At 51.5% G+C, this 13,141-nt stretch overlaps 3 long non-coding RNA genes across 5 annotated transcripts; 1 reads left to right on the forward strand and 2 right to left on the reverse strand.

Moving 5' to 3' along the window:
- Positions 1-1,855: 1,855 nt before the first annotated feature.
- On the forward strand, positions 1,856-2,587 carry LOC146442667 (uncharacterized). The gene is made up of 3 exons (XR_014850335.1): positions 1,856-1,912; positions 1,945-2,370; positions 2,493-2,587. It is a non-coding gene; the product is annotated as an uncharacterized LOC146442667 (long non-coding RNA).
- On the reverse strand, positions 1,865-2,952 carry LOC146442668 (uncharacterized). Of its 3 annotated transcripts, none has more exons than XR_014850337.1 (4): positions 2,861-2,952; positions 2,550-2,826; positions 1,969-2,249; positions 1,865-1,906 (listed from the first exon to the last, which is right to left on the reverse strand). It is a non-coding gene; the product is annotated as an uncharacterized LOC146442668 (long non-coding RNA). The 3 variants fall into 3 exon arrangements; XR_014850336.1 differs by having other exon boundaries at positions 1,969-2,239; positions 2,509-2,826; XR_014850338.1 differs by having other exon boundaries at positions 1,969-2,239; positions 2,509-2,799; positions 2,861-2,892.
- A 9,032-nt stretch (positions 2,953-11,984) lies between these two features.
- LOC146442669 (uncharacterized) lies at positions 11,985-12,206 on the reverse strand. Its single transcript, XR_014849622.1, has 3 exons — positions 12,178-12,206; positions 12,058-12,097; positions 11,985-12,016 (listed from the first exon to the last, which is right to left on the reverse strand). It is a non-coding gene; the product is annotated as an uncharacterized LOC146442669 (long non-coding RNA).
- Positions 12,207-13,141: the final 935 nt, after the last annotated feature.

Raw genomic sequence — 13,141 nt, forward strand, 5'->3', positions numbered from 1 at the left:
CCTGATCCTATAGATCCCATATAGAACTGATCCCATAGCTGCTCACTGACCCCATATATTAACCCCACAGATCCTGTTAGCCTGGATCGTATCCCGATTTCTCCGCGGTAACTACGGGAACGCAGCTGTGTGGATGTCCCTGATCCTATAGATCCTATAGCTGATCACTGACCCCATTAACCCTATAAATCCCCTATATCCCCACAGATCCCGCTGGCCTGGATCGTGTCCCGGTTTCTCCGGGGCAATTATGGGAACGCAGCTGTGTGGATGTCCCTAATCCTCGGGCAGCCCATCGCCGTCCTCATGTACGTCCATGACTACTATGTGCTCAACTACGAGGGATCCCCCTGACCCCAAACCTGCCAGCGACCCCAAAAACCGCAGAGGAACCCCGAAAACTGCAGAGGAACCCCGAAAACTGCAGAGGAACCCCGAAAACTGCAGAGGAACCCCGAAAACTGCAGAGGAACCCCGAAAAACCTGCCGGGACCCCAAAAACCACAGAGGAACCCCGAAAATCTTCAGGGGACTGCGAAATCTGCTGGGTGACCCCAAAAATCCCCTGACCCTAAAAACCTGGGGGGATCCCAAAAACCTGCTGGGAACCCAAAAACCTTCAGGGGAACCCAAAAAATCCAGGGTGACTGCAAAGAAATCTGCTGGGTGACCCCAAAACCCCTCTGACCCTAAAAACCTGGGGAGATCCCAAAACTTTTGGGGGAACCCAAAAACTCCAGAAGAACCCCAAAAACCCAGGGTGACCCCAAAAACCTTCGGGGGACTCCAAAATCTGCTGGGTGACTGCGAAGAAATCTGCTGGGTGACCCCAAAAATCCCCTGACCCTAAAAACCTGGGGGGATCCCAAAAAATCTGCTGGGAACCCTAAAACCTGCTGGGAACCCCAAAAATCCCACTGGGTGACCCCAAAAAATCCAGTGGGGTGATCCCGACAAGCCCAGGAGTGACCCCAAAAATACCTGCTGGGGTCACCCCAAAAACCCGACCGATGTGACCCCAAAAATGCCATCAGGGTCACCCCTAAAAACCTTCAGGGGACCCCAAAACCTTCATGACCCCAAAAACCCCATCGGGGTCACCCCAAAAACCCGGATTTGGGGTCACCCCAAAAACCTTCAGGGGACCCCAAAACCTCCACGGTGACCCCAAAAACCCAGACTTGAGGTCACCCCAAAAACCCCTTTGGGGTCACCCCAAACCCTGCAAGGGTCACCCCAAAAACCTGGATTTGGGGTCACCCCAAAAACCTTCAGGGTCACCCCAAAACCCCCTGGGGATCCCAAATCCCCTCTGGGGTCACCTGGGTGGTTCGGGGTGACCCCAAATGACCCCAAACCCCCCAGGGTGACCCCAAATCCTGGGATGACCCCAAATGATCCCAAATCCCCTGAGGATCCCAAATCCCAGGGTGACCCCGAAAACCTCAAATGACCCCAAATTACCCCAAATCCCCTGGTGACCCCAAATCCCGGGATGAACCCAAATTCCCCAGGGTGACCCCAAATTCCGGAGTGACCCCAAAAACCCCAAATGACCCTAAAACCACCAGGGTGACCCCAAATCCCAGGTGACCCCAAATCGCCTAGGGTGACCCCAAATGACCCCAGGTGACCCCAAACCCTGCAGGGTGACCCCAGATCCGAGGGTGACCCCAAATCTCCCCAAACCCCCTGGTGACCCCAAATCCTGGGTGACCCCAAAAACCCCAAATCCCCCAAACCCCCCTCCCCCGTAGGATCAATGCACTCGCCGGGGGATCTCAGCCCTGCGGCTCCGCGGCACTTTATCCACTTCCCTCTCCTCTCTATGGCCCTGACAGGACCTGGGAGTGAGCTTTATAGCCCTGACAGGACCTGGGAGTGTTGATTGTAACCCTGACAGGACCTGCAGGTGTCCCTGTTAACCCTGCCAGGACCTGGGAGTGAGCTTTATAGACCTGCCAGGACCTGGGAGTGACCTTTATAGCCCTGACAGGACCTGGGAGTGATGTTTATAGCCCTGACAGGACCTGGGAGTGTCCCTGTTAACCCTGACAGGACCTGGGGGATGTTGATTGTAACCCTGACAGGACCTGGGAGTGATGATCACAGCCCTGCCAGGACCTGGGGGAGCTGTTTGTTACCCTGACAGGACCTGGGAGTGAGCTTTATAACCCTGACAGGACCTGAGAGTGAGCTTTATAACCCTGACAGGACCTGGGGGGTGTTGATTGTAACCCTGACATGACCTGGAGGGTGATCTTTATAACCCTGACAGGACCTGGGAGTGACCTTTATGGCCTCACCTGACCTCTTTATGGCTCTGTCAGGACCTGGGAGTGATGTTTATTACCCTGACAGGACCTGGGAGTGTCCCTGTTAACCCTGCCAGGACCTGGGAGTGATCTGTGTAACCTGCCAGGACCTGGGAGTGATGATTGTAGCCCTGCCAGGACCTGGGAGTGATCTTTATTACCCTGACAGGACCTGAGGGGTGATCTGTGTGACCTGACAGGACCTGGGAGTGAGCTTTATAGCCCTGACAGGACCTGTGGGTGCTGTTTATAGCCCTGCCAGGACCTGGGGGAGCTCTGTGTGACCCTGCCAGGACCTGGAGGTGTTCGTTGTTAATCCTGCCAGGACCTGGGGGTGATGATCACAGCCCTGCCAGGACCTGGGGGAGCTTTTTATGACCCTGCCAGGACCTGGGAGTGATGTTTATGGTCCTGCCAGGACCTGGGAGTGATGTTTATGGTCCTGCCAGGACCTGCTCAGACACTAGCACAGCCCTGCCAGGACCTGTCTGGTTTATGACCCTTCCAGGACCTTTCCTGAGACATTTCCATGACCCTGCCAGGACCTGTCCTGGCACATTTCTATGGCCCTTCCAGGACCTGTCAGGACATTTCTATGTCCCTTCCAGGACCTGTCAGAACATTTCTATGGCCCTTCCAGGACCTGCCCCTCCCCCTTCCCCTCCCCCTGTGATTAAAAATCTCTTTTTTTCCACTTCCGGTTTGTTTGTGTTTTTGGGGAAAAAAACAGTTTTTGGGGGAAAAAACCAGTTTGGGGAGAGAAAAACCAGTTTGGGGAAAATTAACCAGTTTGGGGAAAAAATAACCAGTTTGGGGGAAAAAACCAGTTTGGGGGAAAAAACCAGTTTGGGATCCCAAATTCTCCCGGATTTCCCAGGAATCCCAAATTCCCCAAATTTCCCCGGATTTCCCAGAGATCCCAATGGGAACAATGGGAATTTTGGGAATGGTGGAAATAGTGGGAATAATGGGATTAATGGGAATTTCGGGAATTATGGGAATATTGGGAATTTCGGGAATGGAATGGGAAGAGGGAGGAGGAGGAAGAGGAAGAGGGAAGAGGAAGAGGAAGAAGAGGAATTGGGAAAGGGAGAGAAATCCCCTAAGGTTCCCAGTGCTCCCAGTGCTCCCACCATTCCCAGTATCCCATTCCCAGTGCTCCCAGTATCCCCAGTATGTTGTTCAAGCACAGCTCCAGTTTGATGTTGTATTTGTATCCCAGTATCCCCAGTGCTCCCAGTATCCCATTCCCAGTGCTCCCAGTCTCCCCAGTTCCCCATTCCCAGTCCCCCCAGTATCCCCAGTACCCCATTCCCAGCATTCCCAATGCTCCCAGTCCCCATTCCCAGTGCTCCCAGTATCCCCAGTATCCCCAGTCCCCATTCCCAGTGCTCCCAGTGCTCCCAGTATCCCCAGTATCCCATTCCCGCTATTCCCAGTCTCCCCAGTTCCCCATTCCCAGCATTCCCAGTGCTCCCAGTATCCCCCGTATCCCCAGTCCCCATTCCCAGTGCTCCCAGTCTCCCCAGTTGGTCACTCACTCGCAGCTCCAGTTTGATGTTTTATTTGTCGATTTAATCACAGAAATCCTCAGAGCCAAAACCAGCTGGGAAAACAAACTGGGCATACTGGGAGCACTGGGAGGGACTGGGGACACAAACTGGGGACACTGGGAGCACTGGGAGGGACTGGGGACACGGACTGGGGACACTGGGGATACTGGGAGCACTGGGAATGGGATACTGGGGATACTGGGGATACTGGGAGGGACTGGGGACACAAACTGGGGACACTGGGGGAACTGGGAATGGCATACTGGGCATACTGGGGATACTGGGAGGGACTGGGGACACAAACTGGGCATACTGGGAGCACTGGGAGGGACTGGGAATGGGATACTGGGGGGACTGGGAGCACTGGGGACACAAACTGGGCATACTGGGGGAACTGGGAATGGGATACTCAGGGACTGGGAGCACTGGGAACACAAACTGGGCATACTGGGGATACTGGGAATGGGATCCTGGGGATACTGGGGATACTGGGAAGGACTGGGGACACAAACTGGGGACACTGGGAGCACTGGGAGGGACTGGGAATGGGATACTGGGGGGACTGGGAGCACTGGGGACACAGACTGGGCGTACTGGGGATACTGGGAATGGGATCCTGGGGATACTGGGGATACTGGGAAGGACTGGGGACACAAGCTGGGGACACTGGGAGCACATGGGGCCACAAACTGGGCATACTGGGCATACTGGGAGGGACTGGGAATGGGATACTGGGGATACTGGGAGCACTGGGGACACAAACTGGGGATACTGGGAGCACTGGGAGGGACTGGAGACACAAACTGGGGACACTGGGGACACAAACTGGGCATACTGGGAGCACTGGGAATGGGATACTGGGGATACTGGGGACACAAACTGGAGATACTGGGGATACTGGGAGCACTGGGAGCACTGGGGACATTGGGAGTTTGGACTGGGAATTTCACCAGTTTGAAACTGGGAATTTCACCAGTTTGGATTGGGAATTTCACCAGTTGGAACTGGGAATTTCACCAGTTTGGACTGGGAATTTCACCAGTTTGGAACTGGGAATTTCACCAGTTGGAACTGGGAATTTCACCAGTTTGGAACTGGGAATTTCACCAGTTTGGATTGGGAATTTCACCAGTTTGAACTGGGAATTTCCTCCCAATTTTCTGGGATTTTCCCCACGTTTGGAATTCGGGAATTGGGATTTTTCAGGTTTTTTATGAATCCCAAAATCCAAACTCCCAAAATCCTTTTTAGAGTTTGGGAACTTCGGGATTTGGGAACAGGGCTGGGAGTTTGGGATCAGACCTTCCCTGACTGGGAATTTTGGGATTAAACTTCTCCCAAACTGGGAATTTTGGGATTAAATATTTCCCAAACTGGGAATTTTGGGATTAACTTCCTCCAAACTGGGAATTTTGGGATCAGACCTCGCCCTGACTGGGAATTTTGGGATTAAACTTCTCCCACGTTGGGAATTTGGGATTAAGCCTCACCCAAAGTGGGAATTTTGGGATTAAATTTCTCCCACATTGGTATTTTTGGGATTAAATTCCTCCCAAACTGAGAATTTTGGGATTAAAGTTCTCCCAAAGTGGGAATTTTGGGATTAAATTCCTCCCACACCAGGATTTTGGGATTAAATTCCTCCCACGTTGGGATTTTTGGGATCAATCTCCTCCCACGTTGGGATTTTGGGATCAAAGCTCCACCCAAGTGGGAATTTTGGGATTAAATTCTTCCCACGTTGGGAATTTTGGGATTAAACCTCTCCCAAATTTGGAATTTTGGGATTAAATTCCTCCCACGTTGGGAATTTGGGAATAAAACCTCTCCCGAAATGGGGATTTGGGGATCAAATCCCTCAAAAAACCAGGAATTTTGGGATCAAATCCCTGGAAAAACAGGAATTTTGGGATCAAATCCCTCAAAAAACAGGAATTTTGGGATCAAATCCCTCAAAAAACAGGAATTTTGGGATTTCTGGGGATCTCTGGCTCCAGAGGGATGGAAATTCCAGTTTTTCCCTGGGCTGGAAAACTGGGAATGGGATGGGAAATCAAACTGGGCAAACTGGGATTGGGAAAAATGGGAAAAATGGGAATAATGGGAAAATGGAGAAAATGGGATCAGGGTCAGCTGGAAATCCTCCTGATTTCTGGGAAAAAAAATGGAAAAAACAGGAAAAATTGGGAAAAACGGGAAAAAACCTGGGAAAAATAGGGAAAATGGGATCAGGATCAGCTGGAAATCATCCGGATTTCTGGGAAAAAACAGGGAAAATGGGATCAGGGGCTGAAAATGTTCTTGGTTTCTGGGAAAAAACAGGAAAAATAGGAAAAATGGGATCAGGAGCAGCTGGAAATCCTCCGGATTTCCATGGAAAAATGGGGAAAATGGGATCAGGGATGGGAAATCCTCCTGATTTCTGGGAAAAACTGGGGAAAAAACAGGGGAAAATGGAGAAATTGGGAAAAATGGGATCAGGAGCAGCTGGAAATCATCCTGATTCTTGGGTAAACAAGGAAAAAGTGGGAAAAGTGAGGAAAATGGGAAAATGGGATCAAGATCAGCTGGAAATCTTCCTGATTGCTGGGGAAAAATGGGAAAAAACGGGAAAAATTGGGAAAAACAGGGGGAAAAACTGGGGAAAAAGGGAAAAATCGGGAAAAACAGGGGGGAAAATGGGGAAAAATGGGGGAAATGGGATCAGGATAGACTGGAAATCATCCTGGTTTCTGGGAAAAACTGGGAAAAATGGGAAAAACAGGAAAATGGGATCAGGGCAGCTGGAAATCATCCGGATTCCTGGGAAAAAATGGGAAAAATGCAATTAGGAGCAGCTGGAAATCGTCCGGATTTCTATGGAAAAATGGGGGAAAAATGGGGAAAATGGGATCAGGGATGGGAGAAATGGGAAAAATGGGAAAAACAAGGAAAATGGGATCAGGAGCAGCTGGAAATCATCCTGATTTCTGATAAAAACATGGAAAAATGGGAAAAATTGGGAAAATGAGATCAAGATCAGCTGGAAATCATCCGGATTTCTGGGGAAAAATGGGAAAAATTGGGAAAAAATGGGATCAGGGATGGGAAAATGGGATCAGGAGCAGCTGGAAATCCTCCTGGTTTCTATGGAAAAACAGGAAAAATGGGAAAAATTGGGGAAAATGGGGAAAATGGGGAAAAATGGGATCAGGATCAGCTGGAAATCATCCGGATTCCTGGAGAAAAAAAGTGGGAAAACGGGGAAAAAACAAGGAAAAAATGGAAAAAACAGGGAAAAAGGGAAAAATTGGGAAAATGGGAAAAATGGGATCAGAGAAAATCCCAGATTTCCCCAAAAATCCCAAAATCCCGGAATTCCCAAAATCCCGGGGAGGCTGAGAATTCATCCTGATTTCTGGGAAAAAAACCGGGAAATTGGGGAAAAAACAGGGAAAAAATGGAAAAAACAGGGAAAAAGGGGAAAAAAATGGAAAAAATGGGATCAGAGAAAATCCCGGAATTCCCAAAATCCCGGAATTCCCAAAATCCTGGAATTCCCAAAAATCCCCAAATTCCCAAAATCCCGGGGAGTCTGAGAATTCGTCCTGATTTCTGGGGAAAAAAACCGGGAAAATGGGGGAAAAACAGGGAAAAAATGGGAAAAACTGGGAAAAAGGGGGGAAAATTGGAAAAAATGGGATCAGAGAAAATCCTGGAATTCCCAAAAATCCCGAAATTCCCAAAATCCCAAAATTCCCAAAATCCCGGAAAGGCTGAGAATTCCCAAAAAATCCTCCTGAGATCCCAAAGGATTTTTCGGAGGGAAAATTCCAGAGCTGGAAATCCTCAGAAGTCCCGAGAGGAACATCAGGGAGGATCCTAATTAATTATCCCAATTATCCTAATTATCCCAATTATCCTAATTATCCCAATGAATTAAGGATCCTCAATCACCGCGAGGATTCCGGATGGGAAAAGCCTCGGGAAAAGTTGGGAATTCGGCTGGAAAATCCTAATTGCCCTAATTGCTCATTAGGGGAGAACAGCTGGGAAAGGGAAAAGTGGGAAAAGTGGGAAAAATGGGAAAAGTGGAATTTCGGGATTTTGGGAGTTTTGGGATTGGAGTGGAAAGGGAGAAAGGCTGGGAAAAGATTTGGGATTTTTGGGATTTTTTGGGTTTTCAGGATTTTTGAAATTTTGGGGGTTTTCAGGATTTTTTGGGATTTTTTTCAGGATTTTCAGAATTTCGGAGTTTCGGGGATTTGGGGTTTTTTGGGATTTTGGGAGTTTTGGGATTTTGGGATTTCGGGATTTTGGGATTTTTCAGGATTTTCAGGATTTTAGGAGTTTTGGGGTTTCAGGATTTTTGGGATTTTTTTTCAGGATTTTCAGGATTTGGGGGTTTTGGGGATTTGGGGAGTTTTGGGATTTTAGGATTTCAGGATTTGGGGATTTTTCAGGATTTTCAGGATTTGGGGAGTTTGGGGATTTTGGGATTTTTGGGGATTGGCGTGGAATTGGAGAAATGCTGGGAAAAGATGGATTTTTGGGGTTTTCAGGATTTTTGGAATTTTGAGGGTTTTGGAGATTTTGGGATTTTTTGGGATTTTTTCAGGATTTTTGGGATTTTTGGGATTGGAGTGGAACTGGAGAAAGGCTGGGAAAAGATTTGGGATTTTGGGGATTTTCGGGATTTGGGGATTTTTGGGATTTTGGGGATTTTCATGGGTTTGAGGTTTTCAGGATTTTTGGGATTTTGGGATTGGAGTGGAATTGGAGAAATGCTGGGAAAAGATGGAATTTTGGGGTTTTTGGGATTTTTGGGATTTTGGGATTTCAGGATTTTGGGATTTTTCAGGATTTTCAGGATTTGGGAAGTTTTGGGATTTTGGGATTTTTGGGATTGGAATGGAATGGGAGAAAGGCTGGGAAAAGATGGATTTTGGGAATTTTTTTATGGTTTTGGGATTTTGGGATTTTTGGGATTTTGGGATTTTTGGGATTTGGGATTTTTGGGATTTTTGGGATTTTTGGGGATTGGAGTGGAACTGGAGAAAGGCTGGGAAAAATGGATTTTTGGGATTTTGGGGATCTTCAGGATTCTTGGGACTTTGGAGGATTTTCGGGATTTTCGGGATTTTTGGGATCCCATAGAGAATCCATAGGGAATGTCCCCAATGTCCCCAATGTCCCCAGTGTCCCCAATGTCCCCAGTGTCCCCAATGTCCCCAGTGTCCCCAGTGTCCCCAATGTCCCCAGTGTCCCCAATGTCCCCAATGTCCCCAATGTCCCCAGTGTCCCCAATGTCCCCAATGTCCCCAGTGTCCCCAATGTCCCCAGTGTCCCCAGTGTCCCCAATGTCCCCAATGTCCCCAATGTCCCCAGTGTCCCCAGTGTCCCCAATGTCCCCAGTGTCCCCAGTGTCCCCAGTCTCCCCAGTGTCCCCATTGTCCCCATTGTCCCCAATGTCCCAGTGTCCCCAATGTCCCCAGTGTCCCCAGTGTCCCCAGTGTCACCAGTGTCCCCAGTGTCCCCAATATCCCCAGTGTCCCCAGTGTCCCCAGTGTCCCCAGTGTCCCCAGTGTCACCAGTGTCACCAGCATCTCCATTTTCCCCAGGGGGCAGTGAGGACACTGGGGGACAGGGAGGGACTGGGAGGAGCAGTGAGAAAAACCAGTGACACCAGTGAGGGACAATGGTGACACCAGGGACACCAGTAAGGGACACCAGTGACACCAGTGAGAGAGCAGTGACACCCAGTGGAACCAGTGACACCAGTAAGAGACACCAGTGACTCCAGTGACACCAGTGACACCAGTAAGGGACACCAGTGACACCTAGTGGGACCAGTAAGGCACACCAGTGACACCAGTGTGACACCAGTGAGGGACACAAGGGACACCTAGTGGGACCAGTGACACCAGTGACACCAGTGTGACCCCAGGTGACACCAGTGACACCAGTAAGGGACACCAGCGACACCAGTGACAGACACATTGCTCTCCCAGTAAGAGAGCAATGGGACCAGTAAGGGACACGTGTGACACCCCTTGGGACCAGTGACACCAGTGAGGCCAGTAAGAGACACCAGTGACACCAGTGACACCAGTAATACCAGTGACAGACACCAGTGAGGGACCAGTGACACCAGTGACACCAGTGACACCAGTGACACCAGTGACACCAGTGACACCAGTGACACCAGTGGGACCACTAACACCAGTAAGGGACATTAATGACACCATTGAGAGACCAGTGACACCAGTAAGGGACACCAGTAAGGGACACCAGTGACACCAGTGCTCCCAGTGCTCCCAGTGTACCTTTGCCACCAATGGCCCCAGTGCTCCCAGTGTTCCCAGTGCTCCCAGTATCTCCCAGTCCCCCCCAGTCACCCCCAGTTTCCCTCCAGTCCCTCCCAGTCCCTGTTCCCAGTCCCTTTTCCCAGTCCCCCCAGTCCCCGTTCCCAGTCCCCCCAGTCCCCCCAGTCCCCCCAGTCCCTCCCAGTTCCGTACCAGTCTCCCCAGTCCGGAACATTCCGGTTCCTCAAACAAAGAGCTCTTTGTACTGGGAGGGACTGGGGGGGACTGGGGGACATGTGACAGTCAGACTGGGATATGTGACACCGGCACTGGGGGCACTGGGGGGACAATGACAGACTGGAACTGGGGACATGTGACACCTAAACTGGGATTTGGGGGCACTGGGGGGACTGGGGGGGACTGGGACATGTGATACTGGCACTGGGGGCACTGGGGAGACTGGGGGGACAATGACAGACTGGGACTGGGGACATGTGATACTGGGACTGGGGGGACTGGGGGGACTGGGGGGACTGGGGGGACTGGGGGGACTGGGACATGTGACACCTAAACTGGGAGATACTGGGATTTGGGGGCGACAATGACACCTAAACTGGGATATGTGACACTGGGACTGGGAGAGACTGGGAGGACTGGGGGGACATGTGACACCTAAACTGGGACTGGGAGGACTGGGGGGACAATGACACCCGAACTGGGAGAGACTGGGACTGGGGGGACTGGGGGGATATGTGGCACTGGGACTGGGAGGGACAATGACAGTCAGACTGGGATGTGTGATACTGGGAGAGACTGGGATTGGGGACATGTGATACTGGGATTTGGGGGCGGCAGTGACACCCAAACTGGGATTTGGGGGGGATATGTGACACTGGGACAGACTGGGACTGGGAGGACAGAGCACACCTGAACTGGGACAGACTGGGATATGTGACACTGGGACTGGGATGGACTGGGACTGGGGAGGACAATGACAGACTGGGACTGGGACTGGGATATGTGATACTGGGATTGGGGTGACACTGACATCCAAACTGGGATTGGGGTGACACTGACATCCAGACTGGGATTTGGGGGGACTGGGGGGACATGCCATACTGGGATATGTGACACTGGGACTGGGAGGGACTGGGGGACACCCAAACTGGGTTTTGGGGGGACAATGACACCTAACCTGGGACTGGGATATGTGACACTGGGACTGGGGGGACAGTGACACCCAGACTGGGATTTGGGGTCTCCAGTGACACCACAACAGGGACTGGGACTGGGATATGTGACACTGGGATTTGGGGGACAGTGACACCCAGACTGGGATTTGGGGTCTCCAGTGTCCCCAGTTTGGGATTTGGGGGGGGCAATGACATCAGTTTGGGATTTGGGGTTTCCAGTGACTCCAGACTGGGATTTGGGGTTTCCAATTTGGGATTTGGGGTCTCCAGTGTCCCCAGTTTGGGATTTGGGGTTTCCAGTAACTCCAGACTGGGATTTGGGGGGACAATGACACCAGTTTGGGATTTGGGGTTTGCAGTAACTCCAGTTTGGGATTTGGGGTTTCCAGTTTGGGATTTGGGGTTTCCAGTGTCCCCGGACTGGGATTTGGGGTTTCCAGTGACCCCAAACTGGTATTTGGGGACAATGACCCCAGTTTGGGATTTGGGATTTCCCTCCCGCCCTCCCGCCCCTCCCCCCGGTGCCACCTGAGCCGCCGGTGACACAAAGGGGCTTTGATGGCATCAAAGGGACATTTGTGTCCCCAGGACCCCCGGGGGGGGGGAGGGGCGGGAGGGGGAGGGGAGATCATGAAAAACCCCAAATCCATAGCTGGAGGAACAAATTCAAACTGAAACCCCAAATCTGCACCCGGAAACTCCAAAGTCACACCTGAAACCCCAAATCCTCACCCGGAAACCCCAAATCCAAACTGTAACCCTAAATTCAAACTGAAACTCCAAATTCACACCTGAAATCCCGAATTCACACCCCAAACCCACAAATTCACACCGAAACCCCCAAATTTACACCCAACCCCCTCCCCAAATTTGCACCCGAAAACCCCAAATCCACACTGGGGGGTGAGCGATGGTCCCAATTGGATTTTGGGGGCCCCAAAATGGGTCTGGGGTCTGGTTTTGGGGATCCCCAGAAGTCCCCAAAGGCTGGGGGGTCCCCGGAATGGTGCTGGAAACTGGGGACCCCAACATGGTGTAGGGACTGCAGGTTTGGGGGTCCCTAAAATGGGTCTGGGGGTTCCGGTCAGCCCTTCGGGTTTTGGGGTCTCCCCAGAATGGGATTGGGGGTTCCAGGTGTGGCTTGAGGTTTGGAGCCCCCTTAAAATGGGGCTGGGGGTCTCATTTGTGTCTCTGACTTTGGGTCCCCAAAATGGGTCTGGGGTCCCCCCAAAAGTGGCACCGGAGGGTCCCCCTTGTGTCTCTGACTTTGGGGTCCCCAGAGCCATCCTGCAGTCCCCATGGTCACTTTGGGGTTCCTATTGTCCCTTTGGGGTTCCCATGGTCACTTTGGAGTCCCTGTTGTCATTTTGGGGTCTCTGTTGTCCTTTCGGAGTCCCCAGAGCCATTCCGGAGTTCCTATTGTCCCCTTGGGGTTCCTATTGTCGTTTTGGGGTCTCCATTGTCCTTTTGGAGTCCCCAGAGCCATTCCGGGGTCCCTACTGTCACTTTGGGTTCCCACTGTCATTTTAGGGTCCTCATTGTCCCTTTAGGGTCCCCGCAGCACTGGGGGAGTCCCGGTTTGGGGTCCTGTTTGGGGTCCCAATTTGGGATCTCGGTTTGGGGTTCCCTGTTTGGGGTCCCACTTTGGGGTCCCCGTTTGGGGTTCCGGTTTGGGGTCCTGTTGGGGTCCCGTTTGGGGTTCCGGTTGGGGTCCCGTTTGGGGTCGCGGTTGGTGTCCCTGTTCCCTGTTTGGGGTCCCGGTTCCCGGTTTGGGGTCCCGTTTGGTGTCCCGGTTT

The sequence above is a fragment of the Lichenostomus cassidix genome, chromosome 2 (genome assembly GCF_008360975.1).
Source record: "Lichenostomus cassidix isolate B80296 chromosome 2, HeHo_3.0, whole genome shotgun sequence".
NCBI lineage: Eukaryota > Metazoa > Chordata > Aves > Passeriformes > Meliphagidae > Lichenostomus > Lichenostomus cassidix.